This window comes from Ipomoea nil, unplaced genomic scaffold (assembly GCF_001879475.1).
Source record: "Ipomoea nil cultivar Tokyo-kokei standard unplaced genomic scaffold, Asagao_1.1 scaffold2279, whole genome shotgun sequence".
In the NCBI taxonomy this organism is placed as follows: domain Eukaryota; kingdom Viridiplantae; phylum Streptophyta; class Magnoliopsida; order Solanales; family Convolvulaceae; genus Ipomoea; species Ipomoea nil.
Window position 1 is genome coordinate 2,870,113 of NW_017618707.1, and position 26,097 is coordinate 2,896,209.

The window sequence follows — 26,097 nt, forward strand, 5'->3', positions numbered from 1 at the left end:
CACTTCACCAATTCCCTTAACTCGTGTAATTCCAATCACACACACCATGTAAATATAGTGAAGATGTCTCAAAACTGTGATTAACACGTAGCTATAACATGTTTTGTTGGAAAGGAAATGAGTAACCATTTATTTTGTTCAAGAACATGAAATTAACTTACTTTGTACTTGTCCAAGTTTTTGAGGTAGATTGTTAGTGCTCCATACCCACCCATTGAGTGACCAGAGATGGATGCCCTTGATGTATCAAGCTGAGGATGAAGCTGCGCACCCACACTGCCCAGATTCTAGAAACTTGTATTTTCTTTTTCTTTGCTTTGTGTTTGCATAGACAACAATCAAGACTCTCAATACGTATGTATTTATAATCGTGGAAGTCAAATTGTGTAAGATATAAAATAATACAAAATATCTACACTCCCATACCCATGTACACTAAAATCACACGCTTCCTAAGCACATTAGGGTACCAACTCTGCAATAGTCCACTCCCCTACTTTTCAGGCCTAAGAGGCTAAGACCATGACTTTCTGATTACACACTAAATAGGCGGGAGATGGATGAATTTGATTTGCTGAACAGTAAACAAAAAAAACGGCGTCGTTATGGCTGGGTGAGAAAATGGACGATTTTGATTGGCTGAAATCTTGGAACTTATATATATATAGATTGCAGACACAATATATGTAATTAAAAAATTTAATCAAAAACACATAATTTATTAACTGTAAACACAATAGGTTAACTGTAGACATAATTTGATGTCATTTTGAAATATAGTCTATGATACGAAGTGGACCCTAGTCCATGGTATCATGCGAAGTACCGCAAATTATGCTGTGCAACCGTGTGCACCATGTATGGTGCACACGGTTGCAAAACGACACCATAATATGATGGAGTAACGGTGCCATTAGTGGCACCGTTTAACTCAACCAATCAAATAATTTTATTTTTTTAATTTTTTTTTACAAAACTCCAATCAACGTGTAGTTATGCAAGTCTGAATATATAGTTTTATTTTTTTTTTTTACAAAACTCCAATCAACGTGTAGTTATGCAAGTCTGAATATATACTTATGAAGTTATGCACCGTTTAACTCAACGAATCAAATAATTTTATTTTTTTTTAATTTTTTTTTTACAAAACTCCAATCAACGTGTAGTTATGCAAGTCTGAATATATAGTTATGAAGTTATGGATATATAGTTATGAAGTTATGGATATATAGTTTTGAAATTATGGATATGTAGTTATGCAATTATGGATATGGTTCTCTGTGAACAAGCACTTTAAGAATTATGAATATGGAGTTATGTAATTATGAATGTCATTATGAATATATGGATATGAAATTATGAATGTGTAGTTATTATTTCTTATCCCAAAGTAGTTATTATTTCTGAATGTACTATTGTCAAATTATGAATATATATAGTTATGTAATTCTGGACATATAGTTATGTAATTCTGGATATATAGTTATGAAATTGTGGATATATAGTTATGAAATTGTGAATATATAGTTATGAAATTATGGATATATCCTACTGTTTGAATATGAAAGGAAACCGCCTAATACCGTTAACAACGATTCGAATGAGATTTTTTTTTTAATGAAACGGCGTCGTTTTGTAACCGTATGCACTATGCATGATGCACACGGTTACACAGCATAACGATTGGTTGAGTACATAGTATCATGCGAACTCATCTTTAGACTAATCTGTCTAAACGATTTGGGCCTGGTACCCAATCAAAATCAGGCTTATGGGCCCTTTAACCTTATACCCAACTTGCTCATATAGTTTAGGCCGACTATTACGGCAAAGAGTCGTTATATCGTGGTGTGCACCGCGGTCAAAATGGCGACGTTTCTTTAAGTAAAGAAACGACGTATCGTTAGTTTTAATAGAGTGTGTATTTTTTTGTATGTTAATTACCAACTGACACTATAGTATATTTAAACCGACATTGTCTCACGTATTATTTTTATATTATCAAATGAAACTGCAGTTATATCAAAATGATATGTAGTTGTGGTGAAATGAAACTGCAGTGTATATAAAATGAAACTGAATAACATTTCACATATTTGAGTGTATATTGTACAATAAAGCTGTAATTATATCAAAATGACCATGTAGTTGCGTTTTAATAAAACTATAGTGTACATAAAATAAAATTAAATAATATTTTCACATATTTTAGTCTATAAATATCGAATGAAACTGTAGCTATATCGAAATGAAACTGTAGTTGTGTTGAACTGAAACTGCAGTGTTTACAAAATGAAACTGAATAACAGAGTTACTTTTTGCGGAAAGGTGCGGAACGGCGAGAAACGGGTGCCGATTTTTTTTTTTTTCATTAAACAAAACGACGTCGTTTTGATGCGCGGTGCATAATCGATTATGCACCGCGGTGCACGATATAATTTGCCTACTGCAAAGGGAACGTTATGCTGTGGAATCGTGCCCACCTTGCAAGGTGGGCACGGTTCCAGATTCATAATTTCTATAATGTAGATTCATAATTTTTAAACTGTAGATTCATAATTTCTATACCGTAGATCCATAATTTCTATACAGTAGATTCATAATTTCTATACTGCAGATTCATAATATCTGTATTGTAGATTCATAATTTCTAAACTGTGTAGTTATCAAATTATGAACATATAGCTCTATGATTTGTTAATACAGAGTTCAACAATTGGGAATATCGAAAATTATGAACATATAACTCTATAATTATGAACATATAACTCTATCATACGTTCACAAACCTAATACTATAGATTCATAATTTCTATATTGTAGATTCATAATTACTACACTATAGATTTATACTGAATACGAAACAATGCGATTGCGAAGAGAAAAACGTCGTTAGCGACAAGTGAAAAACAATAATTTTTTTTTAATTAGAAAAATTATGAATCTACAATTTAGAAATTATGAATCTGGAACCGTGCCCACCTTGCAAGGTGGGCACGTTTCCACAACATAATTTGCCTACGGAAAATGTTATGGGTTAAGGTTTATCTTGCATTGTGAACCTATTTCAAAATAATTTTTAGATTATGTGATTGCAGTTGACTTATTATATATCTGCAATTAACCGTTTATGTTCATGTAAATAAATTGAAGGTACAAAACTGGATAACTACAGTCTACAGACATAAAATTGTAATTAGAGACAAATAAATTATTAACTGATATTCAGAATATGTTAACTGTAGTTGTACAATATATAATTGAAGGTACATAACATGTTAACTACAAATACATAAAATGGTAACTACAGACACATAACGGGTTAACTGCTGCAGGTACATAATATGTCAATTGCCGCATAATTTTTTAGTCAGGGCCCACAATGCAAGATTGACCCTGGTCCATGGTATAACAATTGGACTACTACTGCCTTCAACAGCAGCAGTTATATCGTGAACCATGGTCCAAAAACGGGGCCGTTTCTTTAAGTAAAGAAACGACAACCGTTACAACTTAACGGAGCGCGTATTTTTGGTGTGTTAATTACCAAATAAAACTACAGTATATCTAAACAGCTAAACTGACACTGTCTCACGTATTATTTTTATATTATCAAATGAAACTGCAATTAAATTGAAACGGAACTATATTGTATACAAAATGAAACTGAATAACAATTTCACATATTTGACTGTATATTGTCCAACTGTAGTTATATCAAAATGATTGTGTTGAAATGAAACTGCAGTGTATATAAAATGAAACTGAATAACATTTTACATATTTGAGTGTATATTGTGCAATGAAACTGTAGTTATATCGAAATGATGATGCAATTGTATTATAATGAAAGTATAGTGTATATAAAATGAAATTGAATAACAATCTCACATATTTGAGTGTAAATACCGAATATGAAATTGTAGTTATATCGGAATGAAACTGTAGTTGTGTTGAAATGAAACTGCAGTGTATACAAAATGAAACTGAATATATTATACCATCAAAGTTACTTTTTACGGACGGCGCGGAACATGTGCGTTTCTTTTCATTAAAAAAAAAAAAACAACGTCGTTTTGATGCATGTACCACGATACATTGTGGATCGCGGTCTACAGAGTAATTTGCCCTTCAACAGGTATGGGGCCACAACAAATGGGTTTTCATATACGTTGGGCTTGCTACTTGAGGACTTGAGGTACTAGTGGTTTTAAACGGGCCTGACAAGTAGTCAAGGGCAAATTATGGATCGTTATGCTATGCATCCATATGCACCATGTATAGTGCATACGGATGCAAAAACGACGTCGTTTTATTAAAAACTCGCATCCCACTTAAAAAAAAATTAGTTTCGATTCTCCTGGAATTTTGTTGTTCATGTTGTTCATTCATTCTGGAATTTTAGTTAATAGATTCTGGAATTTTAGTTCATAGATTCTGGAATTTTAATTCATTGATTATAGATATTTAGACGTGAATCGAAACTGATTTTTTTCATTCATGCTGGATATTTAGTTCATTCATTATGGATATTTAATTCATTCATTATGGATTTTTAGTTCATTCATTCTGGAATTTTAGTTCATAGATTCAGGAATTTTAGTTCATCGATTCTGGATATATAGTTCAAATTATGCACAATATAATCTTGTTGCTGGGAATCGAAACTGATTTTTTTTTTTTTAAGTGAGACGCGCGTTTTTAATAAAACGACGTCATTTTTGCATCCGTATGCACCATGCATGGTGCATACGGATGCACAACATAATTTGCCGCAAATGATGCTGTAAGGTGGACACGGTTTCAACACTGTTCATAATTATGATTATAGAGTTCAAAAATTATGAACATAGAATTCAATAAGTATGAATATAAAGTTATGTATATAGAGTTCTATAAATATGAACATAGAAGAGTTCAATAATTGTGAATATGAAGTTCAAAAATTATGAACATAGAGTTCAGTAATTATGAACATAGAGTTCTGTAATTGTGAATATAGAGTTCAATAATATTGAATATGAAGATCAAAATTATAAACATAAAATTTTATAATTATAAACATAGAATCTTGTCCACCTTGCAAGCTGGACAGGTTCGACGACACAACAATCCGTAGTCAAGGGACTCAAGGCCAAGTGACCCAAATTAATACTCCGTACTATTTTAAGGTGACATTTGCTTTTTAGCGCAAATTATAAGTCCATATTACGTATACTATTTTAAGGTGAATTATAGTTCAAATTGTGTATCTAAAGTTAACATATTATGTACATTTAATTTTAAGTTCATAATATGTGCATAATTATCGTAAATAAATCAAAGGTATATAATATGTTAACTATATATACATAATTTGGATTAGGGTTCACAATGTGCATGGTGGATCATGATCCATAATATAACAATTGTGATTTTAGTATAATAGAAGAAAATTTAAAATATTTATGTGTTTCAAGAATTATAGTTGCATATCCAAAGTTAGTAGTTTACTATAAAAAATGTAAAACTTGGTAGCAATTATAATCTTTTTTAGCAAGTTTAAAAAAAAAAAAAAAAAATTAGCACAATCCAAGGAAATCTAACCCTAAAAAATTGACATTATTTCTTAGGTGTTAAATACCTTTAAAATATTGCATGTCCCTTTGCAAAATGCTTCTTTTTTGCCATATGGTTGGAAGAGAGGGAGAGAACAAAAAAAAAAAAAAAACAAAACAAAACAAAACAAAAAAAAAAAACAGGTTCTTCTCTCAGGTTCTTTTCTTTTTCTTTTTTTTTTTTTGTGAGGCCCACCAAAAAAAAAAAAAATCATTTTACTACAAAATAATTTTCTTCTCTCTCATTTTATTTTTTTCTTTTAATTCACATTTTTTTTAGTACTACTGACTCTGTTACACTATAATATCTATTCATAACTACTCAACTACTTTTTCATCATACTGAAACACAAAGAGCCAATACAACCCCCCACTAAAACTCAATATAATTAAACTTATGATCTCCCATTTGAGAGAGTCACTTCATGTTACTAGACGTCTCTAACTCACCTTATTTATTCTTCAACTAAATCAAAAAAGTCCGTGCAAAAACCTCTCTTAAGGTTACTCTTAGTGTGTGCAAGCAACAACTATAAATGACCACTATACAATCAATTAATTTTTTATTCAAATAGTGCTCAATTGATAAATAAATGGCATATTTTATAAACTTGATCCATTGATCCATTCTTTTATACCATTTTAATTGGATTCAAATTATATACTTCTTTTATCCCATTTTATCTATCATTTTTATCAAACTAACTTCTTCTTTTTAATATTTTCTTATAATTTAACATTGTTCATCGAACCAAAAATATAAACTAAAACAGCAGAAGTAAATCCTTATTAGATTAAAATAAGGATAAAATTACACTAAAATTTTTAAATTGTTTAGTATATTACCAATTTTAAAACATTTAATTATAAAAACTCAAAAAAAAAAAAAAAAAATCTTTCACCCATAAACTTAAAACGTAATACAACAACGTAATAATCAATTTATTCATATATTCATTTTTGCACTCACAAATTTATTAAAATACACACTCACACTCATACTTCTTCAAATAAAATGTGTGAGCATAAGTACAAATAACGAGTATAAGTGTTATTATGATTAATATTATACTTACTCTTATATTTTTTCACTTTGTTTTTATTTTCATTTTTTGTTGCTGTTAAACGATGGAGTTGATTAATTCAAAAGGGGCATAATTGTTTCTTCTTCTGGAACACACTGATGAATCCAGAAGAAAGGAAAATCATATTTTCTCAATCTTCTTTGTTAAAATCAAGACATATAACAAAAGTAATGTTTCATATATGCGAGTATACTTAAAGATCTTCCTATTGTTTCTTTTCCTTTTTTTTTTTTTTTTTTCAGGAAAAAAATATTCCAATTGTTAATTTACCTTTGATTTAAAAAAAAAAAAAAAAAAAAAAAAAAAAAAAAAAAAAAAAAAACCTTGTAGCTACCCTAAAGTGTGTCCTAGATAAAGTCCGTCTTGTAGTCCAGCTAGTAAAGGACAACAAAGGGATAATTAAGCCTTAATTGCTTAAAATGACAAATTATTGTGTGGACCATGGTCTACACAGTGCTGTATGGACCATAACAAAAAATATATTTTTAATATATTAAATGTACATTATTTTTGTATGAATGTACATTATATAATATAATGTACACTCAGTACACAAATAATGTACATCCCATGAATACAATTACATTATTTTTGTACTGAATGTACATTATATTTACAATATACAAAATATGGTCCACGCAACTTATGTGGATCATGGTCCACACAATAATGATTGGCTTATAATGGACCGGTTATGACTGACTCAAATTAAGAGGACCAATACAGACAACTTGCATGAAAAATCAAATTTAAAACTTTAGGAGATGTTTGGTTGGATGGAAAAGTTTTCCTTAAAGTGGAGGAAAATGTTATTTTTTTGTGTTTGGTTTATGGAATTGATCATTTTCTAATGAATTCCTCACATTTGAGGAAAACAAAATCCTTGGTAGGACATGTGATTTTATTTTTCATGGGAGTTGAGAAGAAAAAATGAGGTGATTTAATAATTTTGCCCTTCTTATTGTTTCTTAGATTATTATTACTTTTATTATTTTGTAAGAGCATACAAGTGTTTATACTCATTTTTTTTACCATTTCAAATCAAACTAAATAATAGAATCAATACTTCCAGTAATTTTTTCTCTACCAATCAAATAATAAAATTTTTTGCTTAATAATTTTTAAAATATTTTCCATGAATCAGACGGGCGAACTCCGAGTAACCAACAAAAAAAAATAAAATTCTGGCCCATAATATTAGTGGAGCGTCAAGACTTTTCAACTCAAATAATATATTGTTTTCCCAAAACGGAAGCACATGATTGCACTAAAGGCTTGCATTGATTGGGCACTCCAAATTCCAAAACCTTTGTACTACAAATAGTACAGAAGTAGTACATCCTCCAACCTCAAAGCAAAATAATACATAGTACTAAATTAGTACTTCGGAGAGGCTTAGATAACAATGGAGAACAACAACTAGGCTTGGTAACAGTACGTACTACAATTGTTGGGAGAAGAAGAAGTAGCAGTACTACAATTGTGTACTAAATTAAAAGGAAAATATAATTTAAATATGTAACCCCAAGAAACTTTGTATAAAAACCTCAGGGCTATTGTGTCTGGGAGATCACAGAAAAGCAAGAATGAATTGAGCATTTTATATATTTAGAGGGCAAAAGTGAAGAAGATGGCAGTTTGTTGGTGACTTTGTATCCAAAACTGTGGGTCATGGTTTCATCTCAGGTTTGAGTTTAAGATAGGGAATGTTTGGTTCATATTGCTTAGGACTTCTTTTTATATACTTTTTGGAATGGGAGGGGCAATGTTGTCATTTTTACTTCCAATATGATTTTGCTATAGGTATTAAAGTATTAGATTAGATTACTTTAGGGAAGAAAAAAAAAAAATCAATACTTTTATGTACACAACATTTTAACCTTTTATTTTCAGTTAGAGCATTATGGACATTGTAGACTTTTTTTTTATTCTTTTATTTGAATGACCAGCAAAATCTGTTGTCACTACTTAAGAGTGTGCATTAGGTAAATCGGCTAGAATTTTCTTATAAATTAGATATATATGAGGTGGAGTAAGATTTTAATTTGGTTTTCAATTTATGAAGTTGTGGGTTTGTAGAGTTGCATCCATTTCCAACACTATTTTGGGACCAAAGTCACCAACACACTGTCATCATTCTCAGCTTCAGAAGATCTCAATTAAGATACTGTACAATAAGACACGACCAGCCATTTCACAAACAACTCAGGGAACATTGAGATTATTTATGCTTAGTTTTTGCTTCATTCTTAATCATCATATTTTTATGCTTCTACTTAAGGTACATGTTTTGTATTGTGATCCAGGCCGAATTGAGGGTTTCTTCTGCTTTAATTTGCTCAAGTGCTTGATTAGTTCAGCTGGAGACTAGCTATTGAAGACGACAATATCAAGAAAATTTCAATTGTAAAACAAAGATGTTTATGTTTTGTTTGTCTTACTTTTTGGAACTCAAACAATATTGGACTTGTTATTGGGTCATGGTCCTCCCAAGAGTTTAGACTGGTTTGTAGGTTTGGGTTTGTGGACTACCCATTATCTACATGGGTCCAATGTATATCCAGATACATATCTACATATCTACCATTCATATGTGTTCATTCAAACCCAATCACCAAGTCTAAATATTATTCACAAAATTCTCATCAAATGTATTCCTACTTTATGACGAATCAAAAAATTATTTGAGTGAGGACGAAGTTTAAATGAAATTAGAAATATCAATGATAAAATATATATCAAACAGTAATAATAATGTTAAAATACGAGTTAAATACATTATAATTTACAACAGAATGTTTTTGATAGACTACGTGGGGTGAAAAAATATTTATGACAAAATATTAAACATAATTTAAAAAGTAGGTAAGGGAAAGTGTTACTAATGAGTTTTGAATATGTGACCTTCAAGTTTGGAGTTCAACCAACTAAGCTATTCAAACTATTAATAATTTAAACATAAATATAAATTTTATATAACATTTAATTCTATATATGTATATATAAAAATATACAGACATATCTTCATGAATCGGCCGGGCCCCTCATCATCATTAATTACTATTACTCATACCTCATATCGGGATGATTAGAGCTCGTGTTTGAAGCTTGACTTATGAGATCAGAGCACTATACTATTTGAGGACTGAACGTCCGTTCCTACTCTCTCATATATAAACAGGGCCAGTTTTATCATTTTAGAGGTCCGGGGCAAGTGGACCCTCTACCTGCTCTCTCAGATTTCGCACTTCTTGGACTAAGTTTGCCACCTCGACCCTCTCCCGGGTATGGTTTCCTGTTGATTCCGTGCTCTCACCGACCTCCGACTCGGCCGGTTCGTTGCGGTTGCGGACGGGCTGCTCTATACGGCGAGCCTCAGTCCTGGTTCTTCTGGTACGATTTTCCTCGCGTGCAGTCTACCGATTGCGAGCAGCCAACGGGGCACGACTGGGTTCCCTCCGACCTAGTCGTTCTCTCCCCGACCGCCGTCCGACGCTCGGACCTAGCCAAGAATGAACGGACTGTACCGGCTGGCTCTCGGCTCGGCGGTTCTGTTGCCGGTCATCAGGCCCATGAGACGGCTGCTGATTGCGTTGCGGTAAACGAGTGGCAGACTGTTCTCTTACTCCTCGACTCGCCTCGGCGAAGGCACGCCTGATCGCATGTAGTTGCTCCGGGGTGAGCTGCACCTGAGGCGGCTGTTGATTTATCGGTGGTGTGGGCGGCGGCGTTGTCTCGTTTTCCCGGCTCCGAGTGTTTCTCCGATTCAATTGGTTTCTCAAGTCCGCCCCCAATCCGCTATCATGTCGGCTTAACTGTTCCTGACTTCCAGTCATGTTAGGAGCTTTTCTGATTCCTTACGTCTTATGACCGAAATTCTTCTCGTTGTTTCTCGAACTCGCCTTGCTCAGGAGGACACGCGACTCTTAGTTTCAATCCCCACAGACGGCGCCAGTGATGGTTTTTGGGTTTTCGGGCCCAAGGAGGTCCAACACAACCTTTAGCTGGAGGATACACCTTTCAATAAAATGTGTGTCTCGAAAGAAAGAAAATGCTTTGTTTAGAATCTCTTCTATTCCCTCTCCGGGTCCTCTTTTCTGTGTCTGCCTTCTACAAGAGTGGAGGAGCATTTATATAACGGCTCCTCCCCCACTGACTTGAAGACCCTTAATAGCCGACTTCAAGACTAATTAAAGTATCGAGCCGTTGGTCGCCTTTACTGAGTCGGCCAACGGCTCTCTCAAGCTCGTAACAGCCGGACCAAGTCCGGCCTTTTAATGCTCTAACGGTTCCCTGTTTAAGAGTCTCTTTGATGATCTCAACGGCTCCTTGAGCCGAGTCTTTCTCTGGGCTTGGGGCCTGGCCGACTCCTCGCCCTCGACCCAAGCTCTTGCTGGGCTCTTCTTAGCAATCCTGAGCTAGGTCCCCGTACTTGGGCCTGGGCCGATTCCTGGACTCGGCCCAAGCACCCTCCGGGCTTCTCCCGATGCTAGCCCACCTTTCCTGTCTTGGGCTCTCTTCTTTGGGCCAATCTTTCTTGGGCCGGGGTCCTCACCCCATCAGGGAAGGTTGTAATTTATGCTCATCACAAATATGTCAATTATCAATGTCACAACTAAATTATTAGTGATATAAATGTTGCCTTTCAATTTTCAAAACGTGACATATATTGTCCCTCTCATAAATTATTAGTGGAGTGTTTACTCGTCGTTTTCCTGTTTGAAGACCACATTTTTTTTCTCTATTTTTCTTTGTTTGTTTGTTCTCCTTCTGCGGACAATCCAATTATATGTAAATTTAATATTTTTGTTGAATTTGAATACATCATTTAATTTGGTGCTAGAGTGTGATTTAGTTGATATATTGAACAAATCATACAATTATATGTGCATATTATAATGTAAAATATAAATGTATTGTCAAAGTAGAAACAATCCACTTTGAGCTAGTTCCCAATCAAGAGTGCAGTTTCTTAGCCTTGATCAAACCTTATTATCCTAAGTGCATCATGTGATGAGTTCCAATTTCGACTAGTCATGGACTTAATATTTATTGTTTTTTTTAGCCAATCAATTACGTATAATTTAGACTTTTTTTTATGATTATTTATCAATTAAGATCACAACATGAATTTCACTTGGATCACACAAGACACGATAGACTTTTTTTCAATAAATTTAACGAGTTTGTAAATGATTGCACCAATCCTCATGAGTCTTACCATTTCTACTTTGAAGATTTGTGAAAGAGGTTAATTCTAACAATTAGTAAAACTAAGGGTGTGTTTAGTTCATGTGTTTGGTTCCATAGGGGGTGTTTGGTTGGATGGAAATCAAATTCCATAGAAAATAGGGTTTGGTTGATAATTTTTTTAAAACACAACTATGGGTGGTTTTGATTACCCCTTTAATTAAAAATTTCATTTCCTAATTAAAAATGGTATCATTCCATCTTATTGGTAATCTAACTTTTAAGTTTGGATTAGTATTTTTATAATTTTGTTTTATTTTTTCTTTGTTCATATTGATGATTTAGATGTCATTATATTAGGATCAACGGCTTTGATTTTTTGTTTTCGTATTTTTAAAACATTTATTCACATTATAGAATCATACACAACCAAACATCAATATTGGTAATCATTCCAATTCTACCATACTACCAAACATGCAAAATACTTTCACCAAAACTCATTAACATTACTAAGTATTTGATTCACATTCCGATTCTCATGTGACAACCAAACACACCCTAAATTATCAATTTATTTTAGCTAAGTAAGAGCATCCATAGCAGCAGATTATAGAGTGTCCTTTCACGGATTTTGATGTTTTAATTTGCATCCAAGGTGGAAGAGAGAGAAGTATGAAAAAAAAAACTTATGCAAGGATGGAGTTTATTCCGAAAAAGTGGGTCCCATTTTTAATTAAATAAGCAACCATGGAACGCATGAAGATCACTCAGAGCATCTCTAACTCAATTCACACCAAAACACCAAATTTCTCCACCAAATGTCATATCAGAAGGAATATTCTCACACCAAATTTTATTTAACATCCAATCCATTTACACCAAAACACCAAATTTCTATACTAAAATAATTTGATTTCTCAATTATTAGTTTGAATTTAATTAGTTTAATATAATTTAGTTCGAACTTAATTAGTTTAATATAAAATATAACTAGTGATTCATTATCGCCAAAAAAATGGCGAGATGGCGTTTTGACGCTACACCTTGGATCGGAGATGAAAAATTTGGCAAAATGGTGGGATGGCGCTGGAATTTGCAGATTTACCGTCCCACTAGAGTTGCTCTCACTCCTGGTCGTGTGAGTCTTTTTCACAATATCTTTTTTTTTTCAATATTATTTTTATTTTTATTTTTTCCTCTTCTCTATATTATCTTTCTTAATCACACATGTAAAAATTACTCAAAAATTACAAAAAAACCATACTATTATGAATGCTCTAATAACTACTTAAGCTAGTATGAGCAAATGTCGGTAGGTAGTAGACCAACAGGTTAATTTATTCCGAGTAAACCAATGTAAATTTTACTAAATAAAAAATTAAAGGAATAACTAACCATCCTGAAGAAGCTAATTAATTAAGAACATATGTAGATGTTTGGAATAATATATGGAATTCAGTATAAAACTCGATAAAGCTCTTCGAAGGGAGGCAAATTCATGAACAAATTGTCAAAATCCTTAAAAGACAGACCCCTCGACAAAGTCGAACTAATCTCCGCCGTTCCTTCACCACTACCGTTGAGACCCGGCGGCGCCACAGTGGACTCCGCCGTAGAATCCTTGCCGGTGAGCCTCTGAACCACTGATTTGAAGCTCCGGGCGTCTGTCTCTATGTATTGAGTGTTGATTACCACCACCTTCACAGACCCTCCTGACATGTTCTATACTTGTTTTTTTTTTTTTTTTTTAAATCTCAATAACCCCACTGATAATCCGGTGAATCTACCAAAAAGACATGACACTACTTGATGACAACTAAAGGTGTTTCCAGAATACGTTGATGAGAGAGGGAGTGTGTTAACAGTGGGGTTTGTAGGGAAATGAGAAAACCCAGTTTCCTATTTATAGGGAGAGGGGAGAGGAAGGTGAGGTTTGTGAGCTGGAAAGTTGACGCCATAGAAATGCCAACTCGATCAGAGTTGAGTTGACCGATGATGATTGATGAAGCAACAGTCAATGTAGACTATTAGGTTGACTCAAAGAAATGAGAATTTTACTGTGAGTTTAGTTCATGAAATGTTAGATTACCTTATAGAATGTTAGATTTTTGTGTTTGACTTAAAACTAAGATATATAAATAAGACAACCGATAATAAGATAAATTGATTAAAACGTCAAAAGTCCAACATTAGTAATAAGACAAGGGAATGTAAGATTACCTAAGAAATTGGAGGGTATCTCACATTCTCTTCTAATATCTAAAAACTTAATGCGGAGGTTATCTGACATTCCCTGGGAAAGTTACATAACCTGAACCAAACATGGGAATCTTTTTTTTTTTTTTTTTTTTTTTTGAAAGGTAAATGTAAAACTTTTATTAAAATAAATGCTCAATACAAGAAGGAATCACTGACAGCCAACATAGAGGACCAGACTGTGAACGAGTAGCTCTAGCAAGGGTATGAGCATACTTATTCGCTGATCTCGGAATAAAACGAATAGACACTGATTCAAAGTGTCGTTTTAGAATTCGGCACTCCTCTAGGATACAACCCGCATATTACCAAACAAATATAACATTTGTTATCTTATATAACCTGAACCAAACGCCTCCTAAGTCTTAAATTCTTCTCCATCAGTTATTAACGATTGCATTTCAACCTCGAAACATCCACCGCTTATGCTTTAGAGATTTAGTGAACGAGGTAAATCTTGATATGTGATTTCAGCTCGTCTCAAATTCTTGTATATTGCTGCTCATAACAACACCAATTCCCTTTGCATGCATCTTGTGGCGATTAGTAAAAGTAATATTATTAATTTATTTTGAGTTGGTCAATCAATTGAACTGTGTCAAAGAGATTAACTTTTCAGAATATTAATTTAGAACATCATGTAGTACTATACTTTAGCATTACTTCCTAGTAAATTGTTACTCGTATTAATATTATATAGATTTTGTTGTCAAAAATTATATGTCATAACTCATAAGTTAGAAGTTTAATTCTGTTCACTAAGAATCCTTTCAAGTGTGGTATAGGGTACATTTAAGTCAAATCTGTTCAAAGATATTTAGGGTGTCTGTTTAATTAATAAAATAACTACAGAAATATCTTGTTAAAAAAAATAAACAAAAAATGCGTCAACTTGTACATTTAAATTATGTAATTTGGAAAACAAAGTTGAGGATGAAGAGGGAAAAATTAGAGAAAAAAATATGTCTTTAATCATTTAAATTTAGAGGTAAAAAATAAGGAGTAATTATTTCTAGTGTCGAGTAGGTAGAACATGATTCTCGCCAACACTCTTTGTACTTTTTTTGAAGCACAAAGAGAAGATTCGATCTCATGACTTCTAATATTGAAGAGTCACTACATGTCATCTGAGCATAAGGTGTTTGACACATTTAACTATATATAACTGTCAATTAGCATAATTTTGATAAATTGATTTTAGTATGAAGACGATCCATATTAGGAGGTTATTTTTCTACAACAATAACCTCGTGTAAATTACCTTATCAGAATACTTTATTACTTTTGCATGTAATCAGTAATTATTATTTAAAAAAAAAAAAATCCATCAACGTTAGGTAGAATGACATGTACAAGCATTAAATTATTGTTGGGCAAGTTGGCAAGTTGGCAAGTTGGCAAGTGGCTTCTGAAATCTGAAATGTTACTTTCAGACTTTATTGAGAGGTGGTCAACACGAATCGATCCTCCGGTCAATGCCCTGAAACTTAATATACTCTCCCTACAATTTTTTCGGAGGGGAGGTTGAAACGGCCATTTATATCATGTACCATGGTTTACATAGCATTGTGAATCCTGAATCGAATCGACAAAATATATAAATAATATTTGTAAAGTATAAAATTTTATAAAGTTTACACTTTTAGTCTCGCGATTATAATGACATTGTCAGGATTGATCCGCGACTTTCAAATCTTGCAATTTCAATACACGACTATTGTTTTTGTTGCAAAAATGGTCCTTCCGACCAATTTCTTGTCAAAATTTCACCGGATAAAAAATTCTTCATTTCAAACAGAGATAAAATAGACATTTACATTGACATTGCAATCTCGAACCGCTGTTGAACTATTATTTTGACCAAAGTGCGAAAAAATCAAACAAAAAAAACCGCCAATTACCATAGACGAACCCTAATCTACCCTCATCCCATCAACCCATCTGCGAACAAAAGGAAAACATCGATTGCCATCTTCAACACGACATCCATTGCCGAACTTCATCTTCTTTATTTTTAAAGAAAACATAATGGCTACATCGGTGGCCATTTTCAAACCCAATTTTCCGTCTCTCGCAATTGTTTTTTTTTTTTTTCAAACTTTGGTCAGAATAAGAGGTCAGCAGTGGTCCGAGATTGCAAGGTCAATGTAAATGTATATTTTATCCCTACTTGAAATGAGGAATTTTTTCTTGGATGAGATTTTGACGGAAAGTTGGCCGGAAGACCATTGTTGCAACAAAAATAATAGTCATAGACTGAAATTGCAATGTTTGAAAGTCGCAGGTCAATCCTGATAGTGTCACTGATGCGGCCCAACATAATGAAGATCCATTAAGATTACAAATTGGGCCAATCACAAGATCCGAGGCCCAAATCAGCTTTATTATTTGTGGTCATCATTTATTTTAAATTGTTTAGAATTAAAGAGAAAACACTAGTTGTATTTAGAAAGGATTCCTTGAATCCTTTTCTAAATAAAACTCTATTTACTTGTTTTCTAGATTAGGTTTAGGACTCTTTTTCCCATTGTATTTAGATTACAATGCTGCCCTATACCTATAAATAGGGCATATCCATATCAGTTTTGAGGAGGCTTTAATTCAATAAAATTCTTAAGTTTTTCTTTACACTTGTGTAAGAAACCTTATGGCTAATTGTGGACTCAATTAGTGGCTAGTCGTGGACTCAACTAGCAAATTGATTCGTGGACTCGAATCAATCTTACTTTCTTCAACCTTAGATTTAGGTTCGTGGACTCGTTCTTTAATCGAAGGAAACTAGATCCGACTCTAGTTGATTGAAGATTGCAACATCGAGGTACTTGAAGCTACATGGGATTCTTCCAAGTCTTTGAGGATTCGAGACAAAGGGTTTCTCGTGAGGTTTAAGATATTTTGATCCATCTCTATCTTCACATTGAGAGAATTCTTGGGACAATATTCCATCTTTATTTGAGCCTTGGACTAGGTTCATATCAATTTGGTATTCAGAGCCTAGGTTTATCTTATTATCATTAGAAATTTGGTTTCTTTGGTTCCCTAGGTTTATCTCGTTCTTATCTTACATACTACTTTTATTCGTGTCTTATTCATTAAAAACCCCCAAAAAATTTTCCTTTGCATTCTTGATTGTGTTCTTGAATCTTGATACATGTTGTCCAGTTTCTTGAAAAACAATCCCGAAAAAGTTTTCCTTTTTTACCATCCAATATCAACGAGACCTCACACCTCCTAAGCACCATATTATCACACATTCTGTCAGGAAAACAACCCCATACCACCCTTACCTATATCCAAAGCTCATTTACGCGCAATCACGTCGCAATCACACCCTGTCCAGATTTCCGCGTTCTGTGACCAGTTTCAAAGAATGACCTATATCTCGAGATCCAACGGTTAGTTTTATCTGAAATTTTGATATGTTTTAGATCTCTTCTGGGGCGTTCTATTTATATATTATTCACTTTCTAATTCCTTACGGCCATTGAGATATTGATCTTCGAAGTAAGGGCAGCGTTTCTGTTTTTCTGGGTGATTCTTGAAATTCTTGGTTCTGTTTTGAAGGGGTTGTGTGGATCCTCTTGGTCCGAATTTTTTTTTTATATTTACAGTAGTTATTTGGAGGTTACTTATCAAAAAAAATCAAAAAAAAAAAATCAAGAAAGTTGAAAAAAAAAAGCAAAAAAAAAAAGAGAAAGCTATAAAGAAGAAGAATAAGGTTGGGGAAAGAATTTGGCTGGTAGGAGAATTTTGGAGGGACAAGGAAGGGGAAAAGTATAAGGTTGGAAGGAGTTCTTGATAGATTCCTAATTGGTTGTGGTACACGTGAACCTCTTTTATATTCTATTTGTCTCTATCTTTTGATATTGGTCTTGCATATCTTTCTGTCATACTTCCTTCTTTGGTTTCCTTTTTTTCTTTCAAATCTTGCTTAGTTTCTTTGCTTGTATTGTCCTTTTTCTTTGCTTCTTGCTCTCAATTTTATTACCTACCTCGCGATACACCTTACTCTCAAAGGCTTGTGAAGTTTTCCAAGGTACGTTTTCTTGAACTTTGAGGTTGAATCCATACCAACTTGAGTTCCGGACTAGAATTTTCCTTTTTGGAAAAAGGCTTGTGAGAGTATCTGCCACCTTGAGCGATACACGAGTGGAGTGTGTATTTGTAAGAGTGTGTAGTGCACCCCCAGAGCCATATAATCCACCTCTTACCTGCGAGCTGAGAATAGTGAGGGAGCGAGCCAACTTTTTGGCTTCACTAACGTGATTACTCACACATCTTCTTGTTTTTTTTTTTTTTTTTTTTTTTAGATATTTTGTTTCCTATACAGATGGATGATCAAGTTCCAAACTTTCCCCAGACATTAGAACAAAAGATAGACAGGTTACTCAAACGAATGAATAATTTGGACCAACGCTCACAGCAAGTGCAACCACCACACAATGATGAGCGACACCTGCTACCAGTAGGAAGAGTGGATCCTATATGTCAAAGGATCCAGCAGCGTAATGCGGAGTTGGGAAACATTAAACATGAAATTCCTAACTTCACCGGTGAGAAAGGACCTACCGAATACATAGAATGGGAGAATGCTGTTGAAACTCTTTTTTTATTTAAAGCAATATTCTGATCTTACAAAAATTAGGATAGTTGCTACATCTTTTAAGGGGTATGCATTATCTTGGTGGCGAAAAAGAAATATAGAAAGAGTTGCTAATTTTATTCCCTATGAATCTTGGGTTCAAGTGAGGGAAGATATGCGCCTAACTTTTCGTCCTAAATCTTTTTTCTATGATCTTGAAAGAAAATTGCAGGGAACGGTGCAAGGAAAAAAGTCAGTTGATGAGTACTACCAAACTACAAATATTTTACTTAAACAGGGAGACATACATGAAGAAGAGACAAAAACTGTTGCTCGTTTCGTACATGGATTGAACTTAGAAATTCGATATGGAATGAGTATTCAGAGATATGACACCCTTTATGATGCCTTGTATGCTGCACGTGAATCTGAGGCAAAAATCAAAGAGATGAAATTGTACAAGTCCAACAATGGTGCATCAAGATGGAACAACACAAGTTCCACCCCTAAAAGGCGTGATGAACATCCCCCTCCAAGAGATGATTCACAAGAAAAAGGTAAGGAAAAGGTAAGTGAGGCAGTGAGGCCTCAACATGATAGAGAATTGATTTGTTATAGACGTAATGGGAGAGGCCACATAGCTCGTGATTGCCCTAACAAAAGGGTAGTTAAGATAACAAAACAATCTGAAAATTTTGCTTCTTGTCTTGAATATAAGTCTAAGGATGAGGTATGTGACCATTTTGAAACTCTCAATGAACATGTTGAGGGAGAACCATTCATACCTTTAGATTCTGATTCTAAATATGTTGCTAGTGAGTCTAGTCATACTGTTGTTGTTAAGGAGGTTTTGAATGTTCACCCTTTAAAAGAAGATGAGTCTCAAAGAGAAAATATATTTTGTACTAAAGGGTCAATTAAAGAGAATGCTTGTGCTATGGTAATAGATTCTAGAAGTTGCACAAATGTGGCTAGTGCAGCTATGGTTAAATTTCCCCAGTTACCTTTGCTTAATCATCCAAATCCTTATTGTTTGCAATGGTTAACTGATGTAGGAGAAGCTAGAGTAACCAAACAGGATCTTATTCCTTTATCTATTAACAGTTACTCTGATGAAATCTTGTGTGATAATATCCCAATGCAGGCTGCTCATATCTTATTAGGTAGACCATTGCAATTTGACAGAAAAATAAGTTCTGATGGAATGAGGAACACTTATGTGTTTCACATGAATGGAGTTACATATTTCTTGTCTCGTTTGTATCCTAAACAAGTAGAAGAAATTCAATTGACATTGATGCAAGCTCTCAAACCAGCCTCAAAGAATGAAGAAATCATAGAGAGAAAAGTGGAACCTCCATGTTTGGAATTGCAATCACCACTCCAATCCTCTAACTCAGTTTGTAGCCAAACAAAGGGACCACAATCAGTGATACAGTGGAAAGGACCAGCCCAAGGTGTCAAAGTGCAACATCTCTTGGTAACTAAAAAGGATAGTATGCAAGAGAAAGGAAGGGGAGTCACTTTATACTCACTTTTATTCCAAAAGCATGCATTATTATTCTCTAGATTTCTTTGCCATGTTTCTATTAATGACGTACTTGCTAGATGTGTTAGAAATTTGTTTGCCTCCATACATCCAAGATTCCTTAATTTTGATTTTACTAAAACTTTGTTTGATAGAGATAAGGAATCACTGGAAAGTTATAAGGCACATTTGAAAACTTCTTATGTGAAACACTACTTGCTCAAGGGGTTTTGGTTCAAAGTCAATGGGATTTGCACTTTTTGCTTTGTTTTGGGCAATGGTTTAATTGTTGATTCACATAAAGGACACTTTGGTTTTCCAAAGAGTGATGATGTTTTGCATGGATATTTCCATTGGCCAAAGAAGAAAAAAGATGTAGAATCTTATATTCATAATTGTGCTACTTACCACCACAATACATCTAAAACATTACTTGATATTTCCATGGATTTTGTGTTTGGTTTAGCCTTAAGCTCTAGAAGGAAAGATGTTGTGCTTGTTGAAAATTCAAAAAAGATGGCTAAATTTAATATGTCTCGTTTTGCTGATCTATTACTATCCAGAATGTTTAAATTCCATGATGTGTCATTAGACTTAATTGCCTTACTTGTTGATTGTAGGATGATGATTGGAGCAACTCGTGTCAAGCACCCCAAGAAAAAGTTCCATGAGCGTGATAAAACAGAAAGTGAGCTTGCTACTTTGTCTTTCATTGAAGATTTGGATTCGAGGACGAATCCTTTTCAAGAATGGGAGAATAATAGGAACCAGCACACATGGAATCCAATAAGGGTCTATAGTGGGCTCATCACAAGGCCAAAAAGTACATCCTTAAAGCATCCAATAATAATTCCATTCGATAGAGGAAAGTATTATAGTGGCCCGTTTCAAGTGATGTCACGGATCGAAGACAATGTTTATAAGATTCGAGGTCGAATCATTTTTCAAGAAGGGGAGGATGATGCGGCCCAACATAATGAAGATCCATTAAGATTACAAATTGGGCCAATCACAAGATCCGAGGCCCAAATCAACTTTATTATTTGTGGTCATCATTTATTTTAAATTGTTTAGAATTAAAGAGAAAACACTAGTTGTATTTAGAAAGGATTTCTTAAATCCTTTTCTAAATAAAACTCTATTTACTTGTTTTCTAGATTAGGTTTAGGACTCTTTTTCCCATTGTATTTAGATTACAATGCTGCCCTATACCTATAAATAGGGCACATCCATATCAGTTTTGAGGAGGCTTTAATTCAATAAAATTCTTAAGTTTTTCTTTACACTTGTGTAAGAAACCTTATGGCTAATTGTGGACTCAATTAGTGGCTAGTCGTGGACTCGACTAGCAAATTGATTCGTGGACTCGAATCAATCTTACTTTCTTCAATCTTAGATTTAGGTTCGTGGGCTCGTTCTTGAATCGAAGGAAACTAGATCCGACTCTAGTTGATTGAAGATTGCAACATCGAGGTACTTGAAGCTACATGAGATTCTTCCAAGTCTTTGAGGATTCGAGACAAAGTGTAACACCCCAGATTTTCAAGATATTTAAAACTTATAAAATAAAGGTGAAATCTTGTTAAATCCCAAACAGAGTACGATCCCAAACAGAGTACGAGTGTACCAGGGTGCTATGCCACACCTGAGCTAGAGAACTCAGGTGCACAGGCTAACTAACTAATGTCTCAATGATATGAATGCATAAACATGGCACGCAGGCCGAAAGGGAAACTAACTACTTCTATGTTCCAAGCTCTAGCGCACTCCAGTGACTTAATCTTCTGTGCCTGAAAGCCAAATATATATGTTCAGCGAGAGATGCTGGTAACCCACTCCAACGCGTTGAAATACAATATGTATAGAGATATATATAGATATACGAAAACCATTTTGAAGCATGAAGATATATCCTACGAGACTCTAGCTTTTAAAACCGGGAATGACTCGACAGATAAGGCTAGACACAAGCAACAGTTATAACAAGCGTATACAATCCACAACAGGTAAGACAGATAAAGCTGAGCACAATTAATAGTCATAACCCAACATAAACAATCCCCAGCATAAATCCCTTAGTCACATACTCATAAACACAACTCCTCCATATCTCATCACATAGCACACTTTGTTGGCGCCACAGGACCAATCGCATGCCCATACATGAGGGTCAGCGCATATAGCTCTGACACGGCCCCGCAGCACCCTGCCCCGTCTCACATTACGGAGGAGCCGATCGCAACCGACTGATGGACCTTTGTCCTACATAATATTTATATACCTGACCGGTCTTTACCAGCCTGGTTAACAGTTGGGATGGTTCTCAGCCCATTCAACTGCCTTTATAGTGGACCTTTGTCCTATATAATATTTATATACCTGACCGGTCTCTACCAGCCTGGTTAATAGCCGGTATGGTTCTCAGCCCATCCGACTGCCCGTATAGTAGAACTTAGTCCTATATAATATTTATATACCTGACCTGTCTCTACCAGCCTGGTTAACAGCCGGTATGGTTCTCAGCCCACCCGACTGGCCGTATAGCCCGATTGATCTTAACCAACTCGGGGTTACATGCACACATAACACATAGCAAGTACATGCAATCCACATTAACACATTGGGAAGGGGGATAAAACGTATAACAAAACCTATGCGTGATCCTTCACATACTAAGAATGGTCCTAAGGGGTTCATACTCCTTTCTCCTAGGTCAACGGGATACCAATTCAACTAGCATGCAATATATAAGACTCATACAACCTACGAACGGTACCCGAAACATCAAACTAGACATAGGCACGATAGACGGAGTCCGTTGGGACACCTCGGGGGTCGGGGAAACATCAAACGGGGAAGCCAAGATCCCCAATTGGGGTGCAAACCAGCGGGTAGCCGGTGGGTGAGGGATCACCCGCCGGCGGTAACAAAACCGGGCAGCGGGTGCCCGGCGGGCAGCTGCCCGCCCGCCGGCTGCCCGCTGCCGGCGTTGCCCAAGGAGGCCGCGGGTAGGTGGCGGGTCCCCTACCCCCACCTACCCCCCACTGACTCTTTTCATCAAGAAACGCCCCGGGAACCTTTGTGGAACCCGAAACCATGCTTGGACACTTTCAAACGCAATTGATAACGCACGTAGACAATTAACGGATCGAAATCAGGAAACAATCGGCACATAACCTATCATGCTTTTCTAACATAATAAACACCCAATCATGCGAATTCCCACCCAATATACCAAGAATAATTCCATACGATACAACCTAGGGTTCTAATCACTTTTATGCCAACGAGAATACGATTCGTCTTCTAATTACAAGATTCGGTACAAATAACACATAAGTATCAAGAACGCCATACAATTATCAAGAGCAACATATAATTATCAAGAACAACATATAATTATCAAGAACTCCACGTAATCGTTAAGAACACCATAATTATCAAGAATCTCCCGATATCAAGATCACCCATGGAATTATCCCATCAGTCATCAATAATAACATCACAAATCATCAATACACAATAATATGGGGAAATCCTACGGGGGAAATCATAGCTACGAAAATAGGTTTTGTTGAGACATGGGTTACCTCTTAGCCTTAATTAATTCCTTGGCTATGAAGGGTCTTTCTTTAAGCTTTCTTGCTTTCTTGATTTCTTCTAGGGGATTCTTGGAGCTCTTTGGGGTGGTGGGCGTTGTTCTTGTGGTGGGGGTTTCTAGGTGCCTCTTAAGTCCCCTATTTATATATTTGGGAGTCCTAGTTGGGAACTAATATTATGAGCTTGCTAATTCTATTTCTTTTGGGACTAAGGGTTGGGTTTAAGGATAAGGGCCCGTGGACTATGGTGGGCCTTTCCTAATTAATTATTGTGTTTTAATTCTTTCTTTTGGGTAATTGATTAAATGATTCAATTGATCTCAGGGGTCGTAACACGGGGTGTTACACAAAGGGTTTCTCGTGAGGTTTAAGGTATTTTGATCCATCTCTATCTTTGCATTGAGAGTAATCTTGGGACAATACTCCATCTTATTTGAATCTTGGATTAGATTCATATCAGTCACTATAGTCGTGGGACCAAAAGTGCAAAACACTCGAATTTCATAACACAAGACACAAAAAATCACAACACAAGACACATACACATGTTATATATTTACTTATTTTTCAAATCTAACTTAGGTACATAATTTGTGTTTATAGGCACAGAATTTCAGTACACAAGACACTGAAATTCATAACATAACACACAACTACAAATTTGTTTCAGGTACATAATTTATACTTACTCTTAAGCTACATAATTTCGTAACACAAGATACAAAACACTCACAACATAAGACACACATATACACCAAGGCGGGTCCATAGTGCACCGTGAACGTAACCCTAATCCATTGTATAAGGATTGGGTTGAAAGACTCCAAGATCATTTAGTTGGTCCTCATTCGTCATTGTGGTCATGACTCCAAGAACCCCAAGTTCGTCCTCTCTCTGATATCTCAAGATGCTTGGGAAGTGTTAGTAGATACGGATCCCCTCGTCCTACTGCAAAGTCTCGTTTACTAATGTGCACGGCGGGAAATCTCCCTAATTCCGTTGGACGAAAAACGAGATTTATTGGTCGAGAAATGGGTTTCCAACCAACATTCCGACCAAAATGAGGACTCGGAAAAATGAATATCCGTAATCCCGTCCAACATCAGAGGTAGAATGGGAACCCACCATTTTTAGAATGAGAATTTCCGTCTAACTTTGACCCGTTGGATGGAAATGCCGACCATATGTTGGTCGGAAATTCCCCTAGTGCATTATGTTGATTTCCTTCCAACCGTTGGTTGGAAATTGTGAACACCTGTTGGCAGTAAAATCAATATTTATTATTTTGATCTTGCTATAATTTTATTTTACCTATTGTCAATACATTCTAATCATCAACAAAGTAATATACACACTATCTAAATTGAAAATGAAAATATATTTAAATATCAAAATTATTTACAATAAAAAGATAATATTGTGTCCATTAATATTTAAGCAATGCAATATTACCATACACACACACAAAAAAAAATTATAAAAATATAAAGTACTTAATCTTCATCATAAGGGGCTTGTGTTTTATCATTTGGTCAGCTCTTTTGCCAATGTTGCAAACTCTTCTGCCCCACTTTGAAGCTTTTTGTCGTCCGTTCACTCAGTTGCTGCACATAACCCAACAAAGAAGAGTACTCAGATGGTGGTCTCGGGTCTGTGAAGCATTATTTGGTATCAAAATTCACCTATAAGAGTGGAATTGCAAGTAACAAAAATAATGATATGATAAAAACAATTTTCTTTGAGTGAATGACATTCAACTAGTGTTTCAAACCTTTTAATTAGTACTAGTTTCAATCCTGTTTCTTATTGATCCTAAAATACTCTTACCATTGTGAGCATGGGAGTCATGTTAAAACCTCGTCCAGTTTGTCTGGAATGTTCAGTTAAGAACGAAATTGAAACCAAAGCTACAATGAAGCTACATATAGACAAATAAGAAGTAAGTGTAGTGTTCAATTTTTGGAAAGTGTTGTACGTACTATGGTCTATGGCCATTAGAAACTTACCACTCACTAATAAATATGAGGCTTTGGATTATAGTTTTATAAAGTGACTTTATCTAAGTAATTGCTTCTTCACGTTAAGAGGGGTTTAAGATGATTCAAAACCCAAAAGATGTATCAGTGGCTACTAAATGAGTAAGAAAATACAATTATACAGAAAACACATTAATTTTTTGTACATTGAAGCAAATATATAATCACCACGCAACAGAAAGGTAACAAAAATTCATATATCAACTCAAAGCATTATAACG

General features: G+C 34.8%; 1 long non-coding RNA gene across 1 annotated transcript; it reads left to right on the forward strand.

The window, feature by feature from the left end:
- The first annotated feature begins 8,021 nt into the window (after positions 1-8,021).
- On the forward strand, positions 8,022-9,268 carry LOC109150607. The gene is made up of 2 exons (XR_002049188.1): positions 8,022-8,368; positions 8,826-9,268. It is a non-coding gene; the product is annotated as an uncharacterized LOC109150607 (long non-coding RNA).
- Positions 9,269-26,097: the final 16,829 nt, after the last annotated feature.